At 49.4% G+C, this 22782-nt stretch overlaps 9 non-coding genes across 9 annotated transcripts; 6 read left to right on the top strand and 3 right to left on the bottom strand.

Annotated features, from left to right (window-relative positions):
* Positions 1 to 614: 614 nt before the first annotated feature.
* TRNAP-AGG (transfer RNA proline (anticodon AGG)) lies at positions 615 to 686 on the bottom strand. The gene has a single exon. It is a non-coding gene; the product is annotated as a tRNA-Pro (tRNA).
* A 5465-nt stretch (positions 687 to 6151) lies between these two features.
* TRNAP-CGG (transfer RNA proline (anticodon CGG)) lies at positions 6152 to 6223 on the bottom strand. Its single transcript has one exon. It is a non-coding gene; the product is annotated as a tRNA-Pro (tRNA).
* A 754-nt stretch (positions 6224 to 6977) lies between these two features.
* On the top strand, positions 6978 to 7049 carry TRNAP-AGG (transfer RNA proline (anticodon AGG)). The gene has a single exon. It is a non-coding gene; the product is annotated as a tRNA-Pro (tRNA).
* Positions 7050 to 8516: 1467 nt separating this feature from the next.
* On the top strand, positions 8517 to 8588 carry TRNAP-AGG (transfer RNA proline (anticodon AGG)). The gene has a single exon. It is a non-coding gene; the product is annotated as a tRNA-Pro (tRNA).
* A 1875-nt stretch (positions 8589 to 10463) lies between these two features.
* On the top strand, positions 10464 to 10535 carry TRNAP-UGG (transfer RNA proline (anticodon UGG)). The gene has a single exon. It is a non-coding gene; the product is annotated as a tRNA-Pro (tRNA).
* A 6171-nt stretch (positions 10536 to 16706) lies between these two features.
* TRNAP-AGG (transfer RNA proline (anticodon AGG)) lies at positions 16707 to 16778 on the top strand. Its single transcript has one exon. It is a non-coding gene; the product is annotated as a tRNA-Pro (tRNA).
* A 1876-nt stretch (positions 16779 to 18654) lies between these two features.
* On the bottom strand, positions 18655 to 18726 carry TRNAP-CGG (transfer RNA proline (anticodon CGG)). Its single transcript has one exon. It is a non-coding gene; the product is annotated as a tRNA-Pro (tRNA).
* Positions 18727 to 19489: 763 nt separating this feature from the next.
* TRNAP-AGG (transfer RNA proline (anticodon AGG)) lies at positions 19490 to 19561 on the top strand. The gene has a single exon. It is a non-coding gene; the product is annotated as a tRNA-Pro (tRNA).
* Positions 19562 to 21353: 1792 nt separating this feature from the next.
* Positions 21354 to 21425, top strand: TRNAP-UGG (transfer RNA proline (anticodon UGG)). Its single transcript has one exon. It is a non-coding gene; the product is annotated as a tRNA-Pro (tRNA).
* The last annotated feature ends 1357 nt before the right edge of the window (positions 21426 to 22782 follow it).

Raw genomic sequence — 22782 nt, 5'->3', positions numbered from 1 at the left:
GGTGCCCGCCCTTCCTGCCAGGGTGAGAGGCAGGCGACGCCATATAGCCTCAGCAGCTGAGTGCGTCGTAAAAGCCCCAATCACACACAAAATTTATTTCACTGACAAGCTTGCTGAAAATCATGCTAAGGGTCATCTCATAGTAAACCAATCTTCATCGGCCCCAGGATGCCATGTGTGCTGTGGGGTGCATGCACCAGACAGCAGACATACCTTCGAATACACCATAGTGGAGAGCAGAATATTCCAGGAACCAGTTTGATAAGCCACATTGTTCCAACGTGATAACAATGCTAGAGATCGATGGGAAGGAGCGGATACCAGTAGCAGCCTTGATAGCGATAACTGGGCTCGTCCAGGTTCTGAAACCGGGACCTCTCGCACCCTAAGAGAGAATCATATCCCAAGATCAATGAGCCGATAACAACTTCTGTAACGCCCTCGGTGCGGGCCATGATGTTACTTTCACATGCGAGTCGACAGCTTCAAGCCCACTGTCCTCACCCAGTACCGTTTCACAGCCTAACAACACAAGGCTCTGGTTGGGACAGTATCAAAGCATCGTAAGGCTTGAGCTTTGAAGTAGTAGACGAGTACCTGTGACGGCAATAGCCGGGCTCGTCCGGGATTTGAACCCGGGACCTCTCGCACCCTAAGCGAGAATCATACCCCTAGACCAACGAGCCGTCAAGCGCGCCGTAGCATCCAATTCTGCTCCGCGCCATTACTTTCACATCGCACGGTGTATGACTTCAAGCACACCGGCCACACCTACCATCGTCTCACAAGGTTATCCCGTAAAGCGCTGGCTACACGCTGTCGTAATGGAGCTCTAGTAGCCATAGTAGCCGAGCATGCCCATGACAATTGGGGTCGTATCAGCGTGCAAGCTTCAAATAAGTTGTGGCGATGCATGTGGATGAACCGTTAGAGCAGAAGGCGGGACCAGCAAACGGGTAAAAGGCAGAACAAGGCATGGCCGGTCATGTCCCGTCCTGAGCGAAACGAAACGGGACGGGACGGGACGGGACGGGCGCACAAGACAAAGGGGATACTGTTTTAGTCTCCTCTCTGCTTACTCTCTGCTCTTTCTCCTTTTTCCTTTCCCTGCCCCGCAGTCTGTTCTCTCTCTCTCTCTCTCTCTCTCTCTCTCTCTCTCTCTCTCTCTCTCTCTCTCTCTCTCTCTCTCTCTCTCTCTCTCTCTCTCTCTCTCTCTCTCTCTCTCTCTCTCTCTCTCTCTCTCTCGCTTCTCTCTCTCTCTCTCTCTCTCTCTCTCTGTCTCTCTCTCTCTCTCTCTCTCCTCTCTCTCTCTCTCTCTATCTCCCTCTCTCTTCCGCTCCTATCGTCAGTCCTTGCATCTTTGCGCTTTGCCCCAAGTCCTCTGCCGTCTATCCTTGAAGGTCGTGTGCCGTGTACACCCTTTCATTCTGCCCTGCTCGTTGCTGAATCCAGGGCTATCGGTTGTGTCCTGTCCTTGGCCTTTCTCAGTCCTTTTTCGGCATTGGTTTTCGGTTTACCAATTTGTTTACACAAAATGACTGCACTAATAACCAGTGTCTTCTGTTATGATGTTTTGAGACGGTACTGGGTGCGGACAGTGCGCTCGGAGCTGTCGACTCGCGGTGTAAAAGTAACGACACGGCACAAAACCAGGACATTACAGCGTACTTTGCTCGGCTCGTTGGTCTAAGGGTATGATTCTCGCTTCGGGTGCGGGAGGTCCCGGGCTCAAATCCCAGACGAGCCCGGTTGTCGCAGTCAATGATACTCCCGGTAGCCCTTCCTCTGCATTGATCTCCGTCATTGTCATCATGTTGGAACATGTGGCTTCCTGGGATGTTCTTAGCTTGACTGTGGGATATTGGAAGGTATATGTGCCGAATGGCGTCTGCACCGAAGGCATTGATGCTATGCTGGGACCGATGACGATTGACTTACTGTGAGCACTGAGCACAGTTTCCAGCCAGCGTTTCAGTGAAGGAAATTTTGATATAATAGTATTGTATAGGCTTATACTTTTTCCGAGTGTCGGCAGCTTTTGAAGTTGGAGCATATGCCAAAAGCATTCTCTGGCGAAGCCTCAGGACCATTTACATCTTAGTGCCAGTGCGACACAATCAGGACCATTAACTGGGGTCGGTGCACTGCAGCACGGTCAGGATATAATGCGTATATAAAAATGATTATTTTAGAGTTTGTGTTACGCTGTCAACGCTTCGTAGCAGCAATACATTTCTTTCTTTTTCCTTAGCCGCAGTGTATCCCGAGTCCGCGACAGCTGCAGTTGCCGCAACCGAGCACGTCATGACAAACACCGTCGTCATGACGACCACAGAATCTGCTAAGGGCTATTATCAGCTGTTATGGGTTAGAGATACCACCTTTGAGCTGTTTTAACCCGCACATTGCGTGTCTGTGACTTTAAAAGTGGTGTCCATAGTGATATGAATGATGACAGTACGAAATGAACGTTTGTGATTGGCACAGCGGGCTGCATGGGCAGTTACCGAGAATCGCATTGGCTATTGCCTTATGCAGTGCATCACCATAGACCAAAGGATGCTCTATTTCCCAATGTCAGAATGTGATTCGAGAAAGAACTGCTGTCACACCATCATAGGGAAGAAATCAAAGTCGTAGCAAGAGGTTCGGTTGAATCCGCGGGATACTAACCTCATGTTTGTCTCTTGTTTAGTCCAAATAACGTGCTTCCGGCTTTCGTAGCATCTATTACAGAAGCATTTTGAAAATGCTATGTTTTGAAAACACTACAGGACATCCACGCTACAAAAAACACAAGGCAAATGAAGAAAATTTTGTCATGGTAGTGGACAGGAAGTCCGATGAGATTGACACCGCAGGGGCGGCTACTTTAAATCAAAATTTCGAACAATTCAGAGCAAGTTAGATAGAAATGGTACTCCCGATCAAATCACAAAGACCTGATCCAACTATAAGTGAAAGTACAAAGATGCGGCATGCTCGCTTTACCCCTGACCTTGGGACGGCAGTTAGATGACATGGACTGGTCCATTGCATTGACCGTCATTTAAACCTTGGGCTATCAAGCGAAGATCGGTTCGAGCTCACAAGCTCTTCCCACGCTCGGACTTTTCGACGCATGCGAGTTTCTTTGACCACAGGAACCGGTTTGCCCGGGATAATAATAATAATAATGCTCTACCGGGGTCATAGTAATTATGAGAATAATGCCGCTGATGATGAGGATGTTGACCCTGGTGATTATGGCAATCGTTAGCGCGACGACGACGAAAATGACGACGATGACGACACCACCAACTCCACCACAATACTTTACCAGCCTGTTCATATGCATCCGGACTCCGATGAAGAAGACGCGGAAGGTATGGACGCAACGCGCTTGTGTGTAGCTTGCATTATATCATAGTTATCGGGTTATATCGTTTGCAATGAATCTTTCAGGCTTGAAATGTTCTTAACGCTGGACTGGAGTTGTCCGCCGATGTACCTGGTTTATTCCGGGCCACACCATGGCTTTCACATCGTGCGGTGTACCGCATTGAGCACACTGGTCACATTCATCATCTCACAAGGTTATGGCGTTAGGCACTGGCTGCAGAATGTCATAAAAGGGCATAGCCCTAGTAGCCGAGTTTGGCCGTGCCCATTAGGGTTCCATTGACGGGCAATATTCAAATTATATATGGCAATGCATGTGGAGGAACTGTTAGGACAGGAGACATCGCCAGCAAACAGGAAAAGACAGAGCAACGCATAGCTGGTTATCTCTCATCCGGGATGTGATGGAACCAGACGGGCGGGACAGGGCATGGAAGGCAGGGGAATCTTGTTTCCAGCCGTTCTCTGCTCTTTCGACGGCGTCGTACCCATTTTTGCGTCGAGGCCTTTTTGCTTCGTCGTTAGGGACTTCTTCGTCGTGTCACGTGTCGGTAATGTACTTTTTAAAGTCGTTAAGCCAAACAAGCTTTGTTTTGATTCGTTTGCCAGTTTTGAGGTAGTGAACGATATGATTTTCTTTTATTTGGAAAATAAAGCTCGCATTTACTATTCTTGAGTTCCATGGCACTTTTCAATCATGATATCCATAAATCAGTAATTGTTGGTAGCTTTTGAATTACATCCAAAATGTTTTGTAACTACAGTCATTGCATGTTTTAAGTACCTGACTAATAGCTCGCAAGTCCTGTGAAATCGAATAGTAGAACATTGTGTTCTTTTTCCAATCCCGTAGTTCCTTCCTGTGGTTATCCCTGTGCTGCCCTCCCCCCACACTCTTCTCTACTCTGTTCCATCTTTTTCATTCTTGCCACACCTCGCTTTATCACGTCCCCTTGTTTTGTTTTGTTTTGTTTGTTTGTTTTTGTTCATTTGTATTTGGTCATGTGTGCAGAAGCTCTGGTTTAAGTCATTTGATCCTATGCAGTTCCATATAGTTCTCACTGCAAGTTACAACGGTCGCTGCGAAGCTCCTTTCCCTGCGTTGTGCTTTCCGGCGGCAGTCTGCAGCCAGCGCACGTCACGAGCTTGTGCGACAGTAGATATGGACAGTGCACCGTCAACTGATTCTTGCAACATGTGAAAATAATCGCAGAGGCCGGAATTGGGATACGAGAGTGGAAGGCGTCGGCTCGTCGGTTTAGGTGTATGATTCTCGCTTTGGGTGCGAGAGATCGCGGGTTCAAACCCCGGACGAGCCCGGTCATTGCTATAATGCATGTATGCCTTCACCTTCATGCCAATTATTGCATACTTCTTTAATATAGCAATGCGATGTAGCGATTCATGGCACCTAAGGAAACAAAGTTCGTCGACTGCAGGCGGAAAGCGTCGCGGATTTGTGTCAAGGGTATGTGTCTGAGTCATGTGTCATGTACATGTGTCATGGATATCTCACCTCCAGCCCGTTGTGTAGAAACGATTTTCGTTCAAATTGATCGGGAACCCGGGAACCTTTGGAATTAGAAGACAAATGGCTTCGTGAATCGCTTTCTCTTACTGAACGTTCCACAACATAATATGCCGAAAGAAAGAAATTGAGATCTACAAAACTATAATTCCGCTGATAGGAGATGCATTCTGTCCTAAAGGTTCCTCTACATACATCCCCAGACGTTATTTGAAGCTTGCATGTCAGTGCAGACCCAATGGTCGCGGCTAAGCTCGGAAACTAGGGCTTTGCTCCCTCACGGCAGTCTGTAGCCAACGCTTACGCGATTACCTTGTGAAACCACGGGGGTTTTGGCCAGTATCGCACATAGCCGTCTCCCATGCGTTATGAAAGTAACGACGCGGCCCAGAATTGGGATGTTGCGATCAGTGACGTGCGCTCGTTGGTCTAGGGGTATTATTTTCGCTTAGAGTGCGAGTGGTCCCGGGTTCAATTCCCGGACAAGCCCGGATATTACTGCCGAAACGCCTGCTACTCAATGCGTACGAGCGTATGTGGGTTTCTGCGCCTCCCTGTGCATCGTTGAATTGCCAGTACCAGGAGATATTTGCCTGCTAGCTCAATGTTTAAAAGAGGCCCGTGGCAAAACCAGGCTAAGTTCGTGTTCTGAATGCTCGATGAAGCCCAGAGTCTTGAAAGATTAAGCGCTGGAAATTGTGAGGGGATAACGTGCTTCCATGTTGTGCATGGTGAGATAGTATTTGCATGTGCAATTACAATTGCATTTACCTGCGATGCTTGCCAAGAAAATACGTGCTGCGGAGTATACAAATACCAAAATGTGGGGAAATAAATGTCGGTGGCAAACGCTGCATGCAAAGGTCGGATTTCCGGGAGCAGTTGGAAGCACCGCATTGGGAACCGAGTGCCTTGTAAGATGATAAGGTGATAACTGGCCTTATCCGAGCTTTGAAAGCAAAAATCGTATTCCTGGACCAACTTTTCGATGAATTACCAGGTAATAGCTGAATGCCTGCCCGCGCAGACTTAACACAGACTTAACGATTAGCGGTCGGGTGCGGTGGAGGATCTACCTCAACCACTTTTTACTGTCACCTGTGACCAGAGTACACGAGTTTGTCGGTTGTAATGACTGGCATTTCAATACTGGACTATCACGCGATGATGCAACCGAACCCATAGCCTCTTATCACGCTAGGCCTTGTTCGACTTATCCGAGTATCTATGATAGCAATAACTGGGCTCGTCCGGGATTTGAACCCGGGACCTCTCGCACCCGAAGCGAGAATCATACCCCTAGACCAACGAGCCGACAAAATATCTCGTAGCGTACTCGTCTTGGGCAGCGCTGTTACTTTCACATCGCGAGTCGACGGCTCCGGGCCCACTGTCCGCACCCAGCACCGTCTCAAAAGATCACAACACAAGGCACTGGTTATAAGTGTGATTATTTTGTGTCAATAAATTGGTAAACCGAAAACCGATGCAGAAAAGGACTGAGACAGGACCTGGCAAAAGGACGCGACTAATAGCCCTGGTTGGAACAACGTGAGGGCAGAACAAAAGGGCATACGTGGTAGAATACCTGCAAGAATAGACGGCAAAAGACTCCGGACAAAACTCAAAGATGCAAGGACTGGAGCTAGAAGCGGAAGGCAGAGAACAGAGTACGAGACAAAGGAAAGGAAAGAGGAGAAGGAGCAGAGAGCAGTTAAAAACAGGATCCATTCTGTCCTTCCGTCCCGTCTCGTCCCGCTCAGGACGGGACATGACCGGCCATGCCTTGTTGTCTTTTGCCCGTTTGCTGGTACAACCTTCTGTCCTTACGGCTCCTCCACATGCAATGCTACAAGTATTTTGAGGTTTGCACGTCAGTGCAGCCCCGACTGTCCCGGCCAAGCTCGGCTACTAGGGTTACGCTCCCTCACGGCAGTCTGTAGCCAGCGCTTTACGCCATAACCCTGTGAGACGATGGCGGGTGTGGCTAGTGTACTGAAAGCCGCACACCGCGTGATGTGAAAGTAACGGCGCGGCCCAGAATTGGGACGTTACCGTCAGGCGTATCGGCTCGTTGGTCTAGGGGTATGATTCTCGCTTAGGGTGCGAGAGGTCCCGGGTTCAAATCCCGGACGAGCCCGGTTATTGCCGGCACAGATGCTTGTCCACTCCTGTAATGTGTAGAAACGTTGTGGATATCAGCGTTAAGCACATAGCATGACACCGAGTGGGCAAAGATCAACGACAGGGCGGAACGGAGGACAGAACAGGTCATGACGGAACAAGGTACGGGAAAACGTGGAGACAGGGCTGCACAAAGGCACAGGACGGAGGTCGCGTTTAGAGAAAGAACAAAACGTCATGCCATCGGATTCCTCAGAAGTTGCGAGAACTTACCTAATTTGACCAGCGGACCATGACGTGCAGGTGCTGATTGTATCATAAGTCGGTCTTGCTTTGTAACATCGCATGGGTATTGCTGGCGTTGCGTCTCATTTGCATGTGTTTCGTATTCTGTGTTATCTATGTAGCATCGACAGCATAGCAGTAGCATGGCATGACGCGGCGTTAGAATAGCCACTCGCTGGATTTCGCCAACGTTCGGAATAATAATAACAATAATAATAATAATAATAATAATAATAACATTAGTAATGACAACACGCGGTCGTTTCAAGGCGTTGGTCCATTCAATAATATCACATCAAAAACTTGTGTCCTCAACAAGCCTGCTGTGAATGACTCTTACGACCAACTCCATACGAAAAGCAAGATGCATTTGCCCCAGAATGACGCTACTACAATGGGTGCAGGCATAACACATCACACATACTTCTGGACACCATAGTAAAACATCACTGAGAGTCCTTAGAAGCCACATGCTCTGATTGAATAACGGTCGTCGAAGTCGGTGAGGAGGAAGGGGGACGAGGAGTACCAGTGATGGGAACAGCCCGCTTCATCATGGATTTGAGCCGGGGACCTCTCGCACCGGGAGCGAGAATCATATCCCGAGGCTATCGAGCCGAAAAATTATCGCAATGTGCTAGTTGTTGATACCCCGGTTACTTTCACATCGCGAGTCGACAGCTCCGGATCCACCGTCCCCACGCAGTACCGTCTCAAAAGCTCATAACGCAAGGTGCTGGTTATTAGCGTCGTCAATTCGTGACAAAAAATTGGGAAACCGAAAACTGATGCGAGGAAAGAACTAAGATAGGACGGGGCAGGACACAAGTGAAAGCGCTGGGTGTACAAACGTACAAGGCAAAATGAAAGGGTGTCCACAGCAGACCAGGCAGGACAGAGGAAGAGACACGAAGCAGACGAAAGGACCGAGAACAATTAAAAAAGAAAACTTCTGTCTTGCTCGTCCGTCCCATCTTGCACATATTTTGAAGCTTATACGTCAGTACAACCCCAATTGTCCCGGCCAAGCTCGGTTACTAGGACCACTAGAGCTCCCTCACGACAGTTTGTAGCCAGCGTTTTACGCCATAACCCTGTGAGACGATGGCGGGCGTGGCCAGCATGCTCCGAGCCGGACACCTTGAGATGTGAGAGTAACGGCGCGGCCCAGAAACGGGACGTTACGTGGACGTGCATCGGCTCGTTGGTCTAGGGGTATGATTCTCGCTTAGGGTGCGAGAGGTCCCGGGTTCAAATCCCGGACGAGCCCGGTTATTGCCGTCACAGGTGTTCGTCTGCCCTGCAATGTGTAGAGACGCTGTGAGAAATCTGCGCACTTGCGGAGATATGTTCTCCTGATATTAATGTTTAAAAGACCCTCATGACCATCATCGGATCAGCTCCTTATCCTGCAGGATTGAGCCCACGGTAAACAGGGCGTTCTATGGTTGGAGGATTTAGCGCAGAGGATATAAGAGGATCATGTTTATAAAGTGATGAGATGATCAATGCATGTGCAGTTTCAGTTGCATTTACCTTCGTGGAAAGAGCCTCGTACACTAACTCAATCCATACTAGCGCATATGAATTTGTAATCGTTTCTGCTCCCTGTAGCTGTGAGTTCGAAGGTATATGTGCGTTACGTCGCGATGTTTAGAAATGACCCATTGTATCCAATTAAACCAAGTCCGTCGGCTGAATTATTGATCCCGGCTTAAACGACGCAAGCTGAGGCTGAATGATTGGGTGCAAATGACATAGAATGAGAGTGCAAGCTACACGCCAGCCCGTTGTGTCCCAACTATTCGCGTCCTTCCTGACTAGAGACAAGATACGAAAGGACAAGCTAGTAAAGCGACAGAGCGAAGTGTGCCAGGACTAGCAGCACGTAAAGCTCAGAGCAGGACACCGGGCAGATCAAGACCAACGACGGGACAGGACGGAATACAGGACAGGTCATGACGAAACGGGATACAAAAAACCAAAACAAAAACGTAGAGACAGGACTGTGCAAAGAATAGGACAAACCGGAGGACTCGTTTAGAGAAATAAACAGCAAAAGCTTTTGGATTCCTCAGAAGTTGCGAGAGCTACCCACGGTCGTTTAAGGGGGTTGGTCCATTCAATAATGTTACGTCAAAAATATGCGTCTTCAATAAGCCTGCTGTGAATGACACTTACGACCAACTCCAACGAAAAGCAAAATGCATTTGCCCCAGAATGACGTTACTACAATGGGTGCAAGTATAACACATCACACATACCTCTGGACACCATAGTAAAGCATTGAGAGTCCCTAGAAGCTACTTGCTCTGATGGAATAACGGTCGTCGAAGTCGGTGAGGAGGAAAAAGGACCAGGAGAACCAGTGATGGGAACAGCCCGGCTCATCAGGGATTCGAACCCGAGACCTCGCGCACCCGGAGCGAGAGTTATACCCCGAGGCTACCGAGTCAGAAGACCACTACTCCGACCCTAGTCGTTGATAACACCGTCACTTTCACATCGTAAGTCGACAGCTCTGGACCTACTGTCCCTACCCAGTGCCATCTCAGAAGCTCGGAACACGAGGTGCTGGTTATTGACGTCGTCACTTCGTGACGAAAAAGGGAAACCGAAAACCGATGCGGAGAAAGACTGATTCAGGACAGGACAGGATACGAGTGATAGCGCTGGGTGTAAAGACGCGCGGGGCAAACGAAAGGGTACCCACAGCAGACCAGGCAGGACAGAAGGCAAAGGTACGAAGCGGACGTAAGGACAGGTAACAAATGAAAGAAGAAATATGTTTTATCTGACATGCCCGTCCCACGTTGTTTCGTCCCGCTCAGGACTGGCCATAACCGGCTATGCCTTGTTCTGCTTTTTCGTGCTGCTTTGCTGGTACTACCTTCAGTCGTAACGGTTTCTTCACATGTATCGCTAGAAATAGTTTGTAACTTGCACGTCAATGCAGCCCCAATTGTCGCGGCCCAGCCCGGACACTATGGCTCTGCTCACCCCCCACCGGCAGTCTGAAGCCAGCTGTGTACGTTATAACCTTGTGAGACGATGGTGGATGTGGCCAGTGTGCTCGGAGCCGTACACTATCCGGTGTGAAAGTAACGGCGCGGCTCAGAATTGGGACGTTGCGGGTCGCTCTAACGGCTCGTTGGTCTAGGGGTATGATTCTCGCTTTGGGTGCGAGAGGTCCCGGGTTCAACTCCCGGACGAGCCCGGCTATTGCCGTACAATCGATGCTGGTCTACTGCTTCGACGCGTAGAAGTGCATATAGATCAATGTGCCCTGTCGCTTTGAGTTCGAGGGTATATGTGCTTTATGTCCCCAATGTTTAGAAACGACCCATTGCAACCAACCAAATCAAGTCTGTTGGCTGAACTCTCAAGTCCGGCGTAAACGACTATGGCTGAAGAATTGGGCGCAAATGATATAGGGCACTAGCGCAAACTTCACATCAGCCCGTTGCGTCTCACCTCTTCGCGTCCTTTTTGATTAGAGACCGGCACGCAGTGACAGGTCAATAAGATGAGAGAGCGATGCTTTTTGTTTAGCTCAATGGCTATCAACAAGCTGAGAGATACTGCGGCACAAACTGCCCCGGCACGAACCATTTAGTCACTCCAAAGACTTTCAACGCATGACCTGCTGCAAGTTGATCCGGGCACATCTCGCGTAACTGGAAAGCCCTCACACGCGTAAGGCGGCCAACTTCGCAGCCCGCACCGTCACCAGCAAACAACCACCTGGTCACGTTTCACATGTGCGGGCCCCAGATCGGCGGCGCTCGATGGAGGATTTTTGGTTCCACCACCATCGTCTTCAGAAATGTTGTTTTCAACGCATAAGATAAAGCGATTTTCACTGGCCACAATGCTAGATAGTGGTCGTAACAATTGTGCAGACGTCCCTAAACACTCCACCCGCACAACAGTAAACCGGTCGCAGCACAGACATGTTGCCTGGACGTCATGAGCATGAAAGGGCCAGCTTAGCTAGTTCGTGTTTGTAATGTCAACAGATCTGTCTAAAGGGCGTGATGTACCTTGCAAATGTGTCCGGTAGAGAATCTCGAGGCTGCGTGGCAGGGCTGCTGCACGTGTTCCGAGACACATCGAACACGCCCGTCGACTTTTTACCTTTCGAGTCACTGTCAAGCGGAAGCAGGTGCCGTGCGATGTGCTAGACGCTGGCGCGGTGACGGGATTTCGTAGGTGATTAATGAAGTAGCTTACATCGGATCCAAGAGGGCAGTCAAGAGCTGACCAGGTTGAAAATGTATTTTATCAATTACGCATTTTCTACTTATAACGGAGATGTAGTTTAAACGGTGAGGACTAGGGTCCGGCACATTTTGACCTTTAGCGTGCATTAGGCTGTGAATTGGGCAATAATTCAACATGCATTGGAGATGCATCAGTGAAAGGGCCAGTGCCATGTCTTATTCACTGAAACTTTTGGAACCGTCTACCGCCACAAACTGATTCTGACACCCCACGGCGAGGCAGGCTATCAGGGCCCTGGAATCAACTCTGCAAATGCAATCCTCCCGGTCTGCCGTGCACATCCTTTAAATCTGCCCCGTACGTTATTCTACCTTGGGTTTTAAGCCGTGCCCTCTTGTCCTGTACTTACATAGTGCATTTTCCACCTTTTGCACGCATGTCTGAGTTGCCAAACTTTTGTCCCCCACATTTTCATCAGATTTCTTAACTCCACCCTTTTTACTTCGTTAGTCGGATAGACATGAACTATCTGTCCTGTGCCCTGCCAAATAACAGGACTACACAATGGAGCCACAATGAAGCCAGTTCCACAATGAAGCTATTGACCAGTGCCATAACACAATGTACCACGTTGGTTGAGTACTCTATGTCAAGCCTATGAGCTAGCAGCTTATAATTTATGAATGACTGGTAAAAATGTATTTAAGAATGCCAAAGGACTGTACAGCAAGAATGTCGTTGCACAACAATGGTTATATCAGGGTTAACTATTATTTGCATGAATAATCCTAAGCAAAAAAAAAACGAAACCCCGCTCCCAGTTACCAACAAAAGGACAGTGGCTACTGTACACATCACATGATATCAATGTCAGGACTACAGCACTGCGCGCAACGATGGGTCGACAATAAAGTATTGACAAAATCATCAACAGCAAAGCAGCAACAGCAGAGGCACGGCATATCGTGCTTTAATATTAATAATCTGCCATAAAAGCTGGCGATCGCTACGCTGCTGGCGTTGCGCATGCCAAACAGTCCACGAAAGCTTTTCCTACGGCCAGCACCAAGATAAAAATCCACAAATAACCCACCCACTAATCCGCCCCCCGACACATCCTCCGCGACGAGAATGGCCGGTTGGCGTCAGCTTTCGTGTGCTTCGATGTATTCTTTCGGTCTGGCTGCCAGATGCTGCCAGGTTTTGCTGTCATCACAAGCCCATGTCATGATGTCATCAAACAATGACGTAACGGAATCCATTTTTATAAACTTTGAAGTTTTGCTGCTTAGCGTCGTTTTTGAACCTTGAAAGTTTACCAATAGTGAATAGGAGTATCCCATCATATCCCATCATATCTGATGCCTAAATCACTACCTTCAAATAGGGAACATTTCCTTTAAGTCGATAAAGTGCTTACATATGGTGCATGGTGATGAGATGATGTCTTCAGGTGTAATTGCAATTGCATTTACCTGCGACGCTTGCCAAGAAAATATGCTTGCTGCGGAGAATATGTCAATATGTGGGGAAATAAATGTCGGTGGCAAACGCTGCATGCAAAGGTCGGATTTCCAGGTGCAGTTGGAAGCACCGAATAGGGAACCGAGTACCTTGTACAGCAATAACTGGTCTCATCCGGGCTTTGAAAGCGAGAATCATATCCCTGAACCAACAAACCGATGAATTTTCAGGTAATAGCTGAATGCCTGCCCGCGCCGTTCTTTCGCATCGTACTGTTGACGGATCTTGGAACGTTAGCCACATCCGCCGCCGTCTCACAACCAACCCATGACGTGACGCACTGGCTACAGATGTCAACAGAGAGCGCAGTCTTCGGATCAAGAGTATGCGGTGGCGATTGAAATCATGGTGATGGGCACGGTTGAAATTCGGGTACTGCTGATCCATGGAGCAGCTGACGGTACGAAGAGTTTCCTTTCATGAGAAGCAAACATTATTCCAACGTCCAAATTTCTTATCCTCCCTTCGCAAGGCGGATGGGCTGAAGCACTCTGGCTTTTTTCCTACACCAGAACAAGAGGACAGCACAGAGGAGGGCGTCGCAGGATCGGTAGAACAGAGAGCACTTAGTAATGCTCACCGGGGGGGGGGGGGGGGGGGGGGGAGGGAAGGACGGAGGAGAGGGCAGTACCCAGGTTGGAAACGGATGGAGAACAGGACAAGGACGAAGCGCGACGAAGAACAGTGCAGGGTGGAGAACTGAGTTCGAAAAAGAAAAAGAACAGAGCAAGAAAGGACTGGATGCTACGTGGAGAAAAATAGACATGCGATGGGTGTGCACTGTACACTTCCCATGTGCACACTGCCCTGTCCTCCCCTCTGCCCTGTCACCGTTCCCGTACCCCCAGTGGTCTTCCTCAGTGCTCTCTGTGCTGCCCGTCCTGCAGCACCTTCCTCTGTCCTTTCGCCTTGTTCTGGGACAGGATATTGCCTATTACTCATGCCTATTACCTATTACCCATATCGCCCACATCCATACCATCATATCGGCATTATCCATATTGTCCATTACCTATTACCTGGTAATCCAACCGTTCGTTGGTTCAGGGGTATGACTTTCGCCTTCGGTACGAGAGATACCGTGTTCAAAGCCCGGACAAGCCTCTTTAATCCTGTACAAGGTGTTCAGTTTTCACCTCGGTGCTTTCAACTACACATTGGTTTCCGGTCTATGTACGCCGAGCTTATTACCGACATTGATTTCACCAGACATTCGTACGTCCTACGCAGCACGTGGATTTTCTTGGAGAGCATCGCAAGTAAATGGAATTGTAGTTACACCTGAAGATATCACCTCATAACCATGCATCTTATTTAAGAACTTAATCAACTCAAAATCTTCAGCCTTTAATCATTCAACCTTAGCACGTGTCAATAGCCCTGGGCATGGTCATTCAGGACGCTGAATTAGCCTGATGGTTGCCACGGGTCATTGCCATGCTTGCCATGCTTTAAAACATTGCTTGGTCATTGCTTGGTCATTGTTGCCACGGGTCGTTGCTTGGTCGTTGCCATGCTTTAAAACATTGTGCTAGCAGGCAAATATGCCTTTGCGCTCGAAACTCCATGGGACGCAGAGGGGCGCGGAAACCCACACGCGCTTCTACGCATCGGGTAAGGGCGTCTTGACAGCAATAACCGGACTTGTCCGGGATTTAAACCGGGGACCTCTCGCACCCTAAGCGAAAATCACACCACTAGTCCATCGAGTCATTAGGCACAGATGTAACGTTCCAATTCTGGGACGCGCCGTTACTTCAGCATTATACAGACCATGAGACAGTTCAGGAAATGAGGGAAAACATGGGGCTGGATGAAACGTTGAGGAACCTTCGGGGTTAGGTATTTATGAATTTCACACACTCAGAAAAGGATAAAGTTACACTTTTTGACACAAGGGGATATGAGCATATCACTGCGTTGTTGTGCATTGCGTTGCGGTGGCCTCGCCTAACCGTACGGTAATGTATGGAACTAGGGGCCTCCATCTGTTCCCTAATAGATTGACGTATATTTTTACATTAACTTCACCATTCTTCACTTTGTTAGACGGGTAGTCCAGGGCTGTCTGCACTCTATTCTGCCAAAGAGGCAGAGTGACAGAGCAAGGTGTGGCAGGGCAAGCAGCATGTAAGGCCCAGAGCAGGACACCGGGCAGGTCAGAACCGACGACAGGGCAGAACGGAGGACAGAACAGGACATGGCGGAGCAAGCAACGGTTGCACAGGCGACGGTTTCGGACACACGGTCTGCATGCCTTTTAGTATTGTTGATGACCTTTCACCTTATCCAAGGTCATCTTGCTCTCGATAGGATCGACTGTCGGCAAGCGGTATCGAATGGAGAAAGTTTGGTGTCGATCGGTGCCATAAGCTCGGAGCATGGGATTGTCCACAGGTTTGGTCGTCTGCTTAGTCCTTCCACGTTTCAAATGTTTTGGTCAGCCCGTTGACCTAGGGGCATGGTTTTCGCTTAGGATGAGGAGGTCACGGCTTCAAGTCCCGAACGGGCCCGGTTAATAGTGCCAAATATACCCACATACTTCTCGCCGTAGAAGCGTATATGGGTTTCCGGGTCGTTCTACGCTTCGTCACTGTGAGTTTGATTTATGCGCGCAGGCAACAATAGGTGGAAAATGCGCAACATGAAGCATACTCCCTTGGCCGCTTTTTAATACCACCGGTGAACAGAGCACATAAGTTTGTCCGTTGTAGTGACTGGCATTTAAATGCTGGACTACCACGCGTTAATACAACCGAATTCATAGCCCCTTCTTACGCTAGGCCTTGTTCGACTTATGCGAGTGCCAATGGTAGCAATGACCGGGCTCGTCCGGGATTTGAACCCCGGACCTCTCGCGAGAATCATACCCCTAGACCAACGAGCCGATGAAACACGTTTTAACGTTCTGGTTGCGTGCCGCGCTGTTACTTTCACATCGCGAGTCGACGGCTCCGGGCCCATTGTCCGCGCCCAGCACCGTCTCAAAAGATCGCAACACAAGGTATTGGTTATAAGTACAGTCATTTTGTGTAAATAAATTGGTAAAGCAAAAACAGATGCAGAAAAAGAACTGAGACAGAACACGGCAGAACGACACGATTGATAACCCTGGGTGGAACAACGTGCGGGGCAGAATGAAAGGGCATGCGTGGCAGACGATCTGCAAGGATAGACGGCAGATGACTCCTGGCAAAGCGCAGAGATGCAAGGACTGAAAATAGAACCGGAAGGCAGAGAACAGAGTATGAGACAAAGGAAAGGAAAGAGGAGAAGGAGAAGAGAGTGGTTTAAAACGGGGTCCCTTCTGTCTTGCTGCCCGTCCTATCCGTCCCGCTCAGGACGGAACATGGCCGGCCATGTCTTGTTCTATCTTTTGCCCGTTTTCCTTCTGTCCTAACGGCTTCTCCATATGTAGTGTCACAAATATTTTGAAATTTGCATGTCAGCGCAACCGCGACTTGCCCCGGCCGTGTTCGGCTATTAGGCCTATTCTCCCCCACGACAGTCTGTAGCCAGTGCTTTACGGGATAACCTTGTGAGACGATGGCGGGTGTGGCCAGTGTACTAAGAGCCGCACACTGTGTGGTGTGAAAGTAATGGCGCGGCCCAGAATTAGGACGTTACGGTAAGGTGTATCGGCTCGTTGGTCTAGGGGTATGATTCTCGCTTAGGGTGCGAGAGGTCCCGGGTTCAAATCCCGGACGAGCCCGGTTATTGCCGGCGCAGACGCTTGTCTACTTCTGTATGTGTAGAAACGCTGTGGATATCAGCGTTTAACACAGAGCAGGATACCGGGCAGAACGGAGGGCAGAGCGGGTCATGACGGAACAAGATACAGGAAAGCGTAGAGACAGCACTGCATAAAGAAGAGTGCGGGACGGAGGACGCGTTTAGAAAAAGAACAAAACGTTATGCCATCGGATTGCTCAGAGGTTGCGAGAATTTGCCTAATTTGACCAACTGGCCATGATGTGCAGGTGCTGATTGTATCACAAGTCGGTCATGTTTTATAACGTCGTATGTGTACCGCTGGCGTCTCATTTGCATGTGGTGCGTGTTCTGCGTTGATGTATGTAGCATGTACTGATGAGGCTTTAGAATAGCCACTCGCTGGATTTCGTCAAAGTTCGGAATAATGATAATAATCATAACAACTAAAAGCGGTCGTTAAAGTCGTTGGCCTTTAACGATTGCTGGTCGCTGGTTAAAGCTGGTGGTGTCATTCGCAGCAGGCTCATTGAAGACGCGAGTTTTTCATGTAAAATTATTGAATGGGCCAACGCTTTTAACGTGCGGCGGTAGAACCAATACACGTTCCCTTAACGTCTCAATTCTGGGACGCGTCATTACTTCAACATTGTACAGACCATGAAACGGTGCAGGAGATGAGGGAAAGCATGGGGCTGCGTGGGAGGTTAGAGAACCTCGGGCGTATTGACGAGTTTTATACAAGCAGAAAAGGATGGAGTTAACTGCTCATAACATGGGATGTGAGGATCCTATAAAACAGGTTCTGTTAGTAATAATCTCTAGCATGCACGCAGCAGCATGCGGGCCCGTTTTTTGACTCCAGACCGCCAACTGTGATTATTGGGAATCCATCAGAGCCGTGACCTCCGGAAGTGTGTTGATGCGCATGGCGTCGCGATGGCTTCACCTAATTGTATGGTGATGTATCGGACCAGAGCACCTTCACCTATTCCAAAATGGATTGACGTATATTCTAACATAAACTTCACCATTTTTCACTTCGTTAGAGGAATACACCTGAGCTGTCGGCCCTCTGCCTTGCCAAAGGCAAAAAGGCAGAGCAAGGCGTGGCATGACAAGCAGCGCATAAAGCACAGAGCAAGACACCGGGCAGGTTAAGAAAAACAACAGGACAGAACGGAGTTCAGAACAGGACATGACGGAACAGGCAACGGTTGCACAGGTAACGGCTTCGGACACACGGTGTGCTTACTTTTTCTTATTTGTGGTGACCTTTCACCTGATCCAATACCCCTGATCCAAAGGTCACTTGTTCTGTATGGCATAGGTTATCGACTAAGCAGTGTCGAATGGAGAAGGTTTGGTTCAGTCGGTGGCAAAAGCTTGGGACATGGGATTGTCAACAGGTTTGGTCGGTTGTTTAGTCCCGCCACGTTTGCAATGTTGTTGTTAGCCCGTTGGCCTAGGGGTATGGATGTCGCTTAGGATGCGGAAGGTCACGGGTTCAAGCCCCAAACGAGCCCGGCTGATGGTGTCAAATATACCGCTATACTTCTTCGAACCGTAGAAGCGCATATGGGTTTCCGGGTCGTTCTGCGCTTCTTCATTGTGAGTTTGACTTATGTGAGTAGGCAACAATAGATGAAAACTAGTATACCTACCATACAGTCTACCCCTAATAGGTGAAAACTAGTATACACACTAGTAAACCACCCTTACCATTTTTTAATACCGCCTGCGAGCAGAATACATGAGTTTGTCGGCTGACTGGCATTTAAACACTGGACTGTCACGCGAACATATAACCGAACTCATAACCCCCTCTAACGCTAGGCCTTGCTCGGCTTATACGAGTACCCACAGTGACAATAACTGGGCTCGTCCGGGATTTGAACCCGGGACCTCTCGCACCCGAAGCGAGAATCATACCCCTAGACCAACGAGCCGATGTAACACATTTTAACGCCCTGGTTGCGTGCCGCGCTGTTACTTTCACATCGCGAGTCGACAGCCCCGGGCTCATTGTCTGCACCCAGCACCGTCTCAAAGGATCACAGCACAAGATACTGGTTATTAGTGTAGTCATTTGGTGTAAATAAATTGGTAAACCGAAAACCAGTGCAGAAAAAAAGACTTAGGGCATGGCAAAAGGACACGACTAATAGCCTCGGGTGGAACAACGTACAAGACGGAATAAACGAGCATACGTGGTAGACGACCTGCAAGGATGGACGGCAAAGGAGTCCGGTCAAAGGGCAGAGATGCAAGGACTGGAGATAGAGGCAGAATGCAGAGACCCGAGTCCGAGACAAAGGAAAGGAAAGAAGAGAAGAGGCAGAGAGCAGCTTTAAACAGGACCCCTTCTGCTTTGCTGTCCGTCCCGTCCCGTTCCGCTCAGGACGGGACATGGCCGGCCATGTCTTGTTCTGTCTTTTGTCCGTTTGCTGGTACTGCCTTCTGTCCTAACGGCTCCTCCACATGCGATGCCACCAAAAGAATGAAACTTGCACGTCAGTACAACCCTAATTGTCCCGGCCAACCTCGGCTACTGGGGCTACTAGAGCTCCCTCACGACAGTCTGTAGCCAGGGCTTTACGCCATAATCCTGTGAGGCGATGGTAGGTGTGGGCAGCATGCTCCGAGCCGTACACCTTGAGATGTGAAAGTAACGGCGCGGCTCAGAAACGGGACGTTACGGCGACGTGCATCGGCTCGTTGGTCTAGGGGTATGATTCTCGCTTAGGGTGCGAGAGGTCCCGGGTTCAAATCCCGGACGAGCCCGCTTATTGCCGTCACAGGTGTTCGTCTGCCCTGCAATGTGTAGAGACGCTGTGAATAATCTGCGCACTTGAGTCTTGTGGAGTTGCGTGTGCGGAGGTATGTTCTCCTGATAACAATGTTTAAAAGACCCTCATGACCATCATCGGATCAGCTCCTTATCCTGCAGGCTCAAGCCCACGGTTAGCAAGACGTTCTATGGTTGAAGGACTTAGCGCAGAGGATATAAGAGGATCATGTTTTATAAAGTGATGAGATGATCAATGCATGTGCAGTTTCAGTTGCAGTTACCTTTGTGGAAAAGGTAAATGCAGTTAAACCAAGTCCGTCGACTGAACTCTTGATCACGGCTTAAACGACGCACGCTTAGGCTGGAGGATTGAGTCCAAGTGGCATGGGATGTTAGTGCAAGCTGCACACCAGCCCACTGCGTTCAAACTATTCGCGTACTTCCTGATTAGAGACAATATACGAAAGGACAGGCTAGTAAAGTGATAGAGCAAAGTGTGCCAGAACTAGCAGCACGTAAAGCTCAGAGCAGGACACCGGGCAGATCAAGACCAACGACAGGGCAGGACGGAATACAGGACAGGTTGTGACGGAACAGGATACAAGAAAACGTAGAGACAGGACTGTACAAAGAATAGGACAGGACGGAGGAGACGTTTAGAGAAATACACAGAACAAGCTTTTGGATTCCTCAGAAGTTGCGAGAGCTACCCACGGTCGTTTAAAAGCGTTGGTCAGTTCAATAATATTACATAAAAAACTTGCCTCTTCAGTAAGCCTGTTGCGAATCACACATACGACCAACTCCATCAAAATTCAATATGCATTTGCCCCAGAATGACCTTGCTTCAATGGGTGCACATATTACACATCGCACAGACCTTTGGATATACCAAAGTGAATCATCATTGAGAGTCCCTAGAAGCCACATGCTCTGAATAGCAATCGTCGAAGTCGGTGAGGAGGAAGGAGGACTAGGAGTGTCAGTGATGGGAACAGCCCGGCTCATCAGGGATTTGAGCCGGGGACCTCTCGCACCCGGAGCGAGCATCATACCCCGAGGCTACCGAGCCAAAACCACCGTCTCCCAACCCTAGTCGTTGATAACACCGTCACTTTCACATCGTAAGCCGACAGCTCCGGACTACCGTCCCTACCCAGCACTGTCTCAGTACCCAGTACTGTCCCAGTACTGTCTCAGAAGCCGGGAACGCGAGGTACTTGTTATTAGCGTCGTCATTTCGTGACGAAAAAGGGAAACCGAAAACCGATACGGAGAGAGGAATGAGACAGGACAGAACAGGACACGAGTGATAGCGCTGGGTGTAACAACGTGCAGGGCAAAACGAAAGGGTATGCACAGCAGACCGGACAGCACAGAGGCAGAAGTACGAAGCAGACGTAAGGACAGATAACAAATGAAAGTAGAGATCGTTTTGTCTTACATGCCCGTCCCACGTTGTCTCGTCCCGCCCAGGACTGGACATGACCGGCTATGCCTTGTTCTGTTTTTTTGCCGTTTTGCCGGTACTACCTTCCTGTCGTAACGGTTCCTTCACATGCATCGCCAGAAATAGTTTGTAGCTTGCACGTCAGTGCAGCCCCAGTTGTCGCGGCCCAGCCCGGATGCTATGGCTCTGCTCCCTCACGGCAGTCTGAAGCTAGCGCTGTACGTTATAACCTGGTGAGACGATGGTGGATGTGGCCAGCGTGATCGGAGCCGCACACTATCCGGTGTAAAAGTAACGGCGCGGCTCAGAATTGGGACGCTGCGATTCGTGCCACCGGCTCGTTGGTCTAGGGGTATGATTCTCGCTTTGGGTGCGAGAGGTCCCGGGTTCAAATCCCGGACGAGCCCGGCTATTGCCGTCAGCAGTGCTGGTCTGCTTTGGGTGCGGGAGGTCCCGGGTTCAAATCCCGGACGAGCCCGGCTATTCACGTCAGTAGTGCTGGTCTGCTACTTCGGCGCTTAGAAGTGCATATAGATTGATGTGCCCTGTCGCTTTGAGTTCGAACGCATATGTGCGTTACGTCCCAGTGTTTAGAAACGACCCATTGTAACCAACCAAACCAAGCATGTCGGCTGAACGCCTAAGTCCGGCGTAAACGACACATACTATGACCGAAGAATTTGGCTCAAATGATATAGGGCACTAGCGCAAGCTTAACATCAGCCCGTTGCGTCTCACCTCTTTGCGTCCTTTTTGATCAGAGACCGGATACGCAGTGACAGGCCAGTAAGGTGAGAGAGCGATGCTTTTTGCTTAGTCCAATAGCCATCAACCAGCTGAGAGATACTGTGGCACAAACTGCCTCGGCACAAACCATTTAGTCACTCCCAAGACTTTCAACGCATGACCTGCTGCAAATCCATCCGGACACATCTGACGCAACTTGACAGCCATCACACATGTAAGGCGGCCGAACTTCGCAGCCCGCACCGTCACCAGCAAACACCGAACTGGTCACATTTCAGATGTGCAGGTCCAAGATCGGTGACGCTCGACGGAGGCTTCTTGATGGCACCACCACCGTCTTCAGAAATAATGTTATCAGTGCACAAGATAAAGCGATTTGCACTGGCCACAATGCTAGACAGTGGTTGTAACAACCATGCAGACGTCCCTAAACACGGCAGAGGACAAGCCAGGACAGAAGACATGGGACGAAACCATCTTCGTGGTCTAGGAGAAAGATGCTAGACTCATAATCCAGCAGCAATGTCTATCTGTTCTGCACTGCGACATTGTTCGGCCCCATTGAAATGGAAAGGTCAGCTGGCAACAAGTCAACGAGAGTCAACCCAGGCCCGGAGTGGCCGTGCTGCAGCATTGTGTGGCACGTAAATGCAATCCGCATTCCTGCCTGGCGGAATTCCAGATGCATAATTACACGTTGAACTGGACGGCACGTCATGAGTTCCCTAAGCGCGAAACATGTACCTAGACTAACGAGCCGACAACACATATCTACATATCTCGATGTCAACCTCTGTCATTAAGTTCACACCGTACGGACAACAGCTCTCGGGCATTGGCCACATTCACTATCGCACGAGCTCGTGACATAAAGCACTGGCTACAGACTGTCGCAGTGAAGCATAGGTCAGGGAATGGAGCTGCACAGTGACCGCTGAACTTGTTCGATACGCAAGCTTGGACTAACTATAAGGTGATGCGTGAGCCCGGATCACTAACAGAACGTTTCTCTCCCAA

This window comes from Pollicipes pollicipes, unplaced genomic scaffold, assembly GCF_011947565.3.
Source record: "Pollicipes pollicipes isolate AB1234 unplaced genomic scaffold, Ppol_2.1 Scaffold_6138;HRSCAF=7277_pilon_pilon_pilon, whole genome shotgun sequence".
Lineage (NCBI taxonomy): Eukaryota > Metazoa > Arthropoda > Thecostraca > Pollicipedomorpha > Pollicipedidae > Pollicipes > Pollicipes pollicipes.
This window is presented reverse-complemented; position numbering and strand designations above follow the sequence as displayed.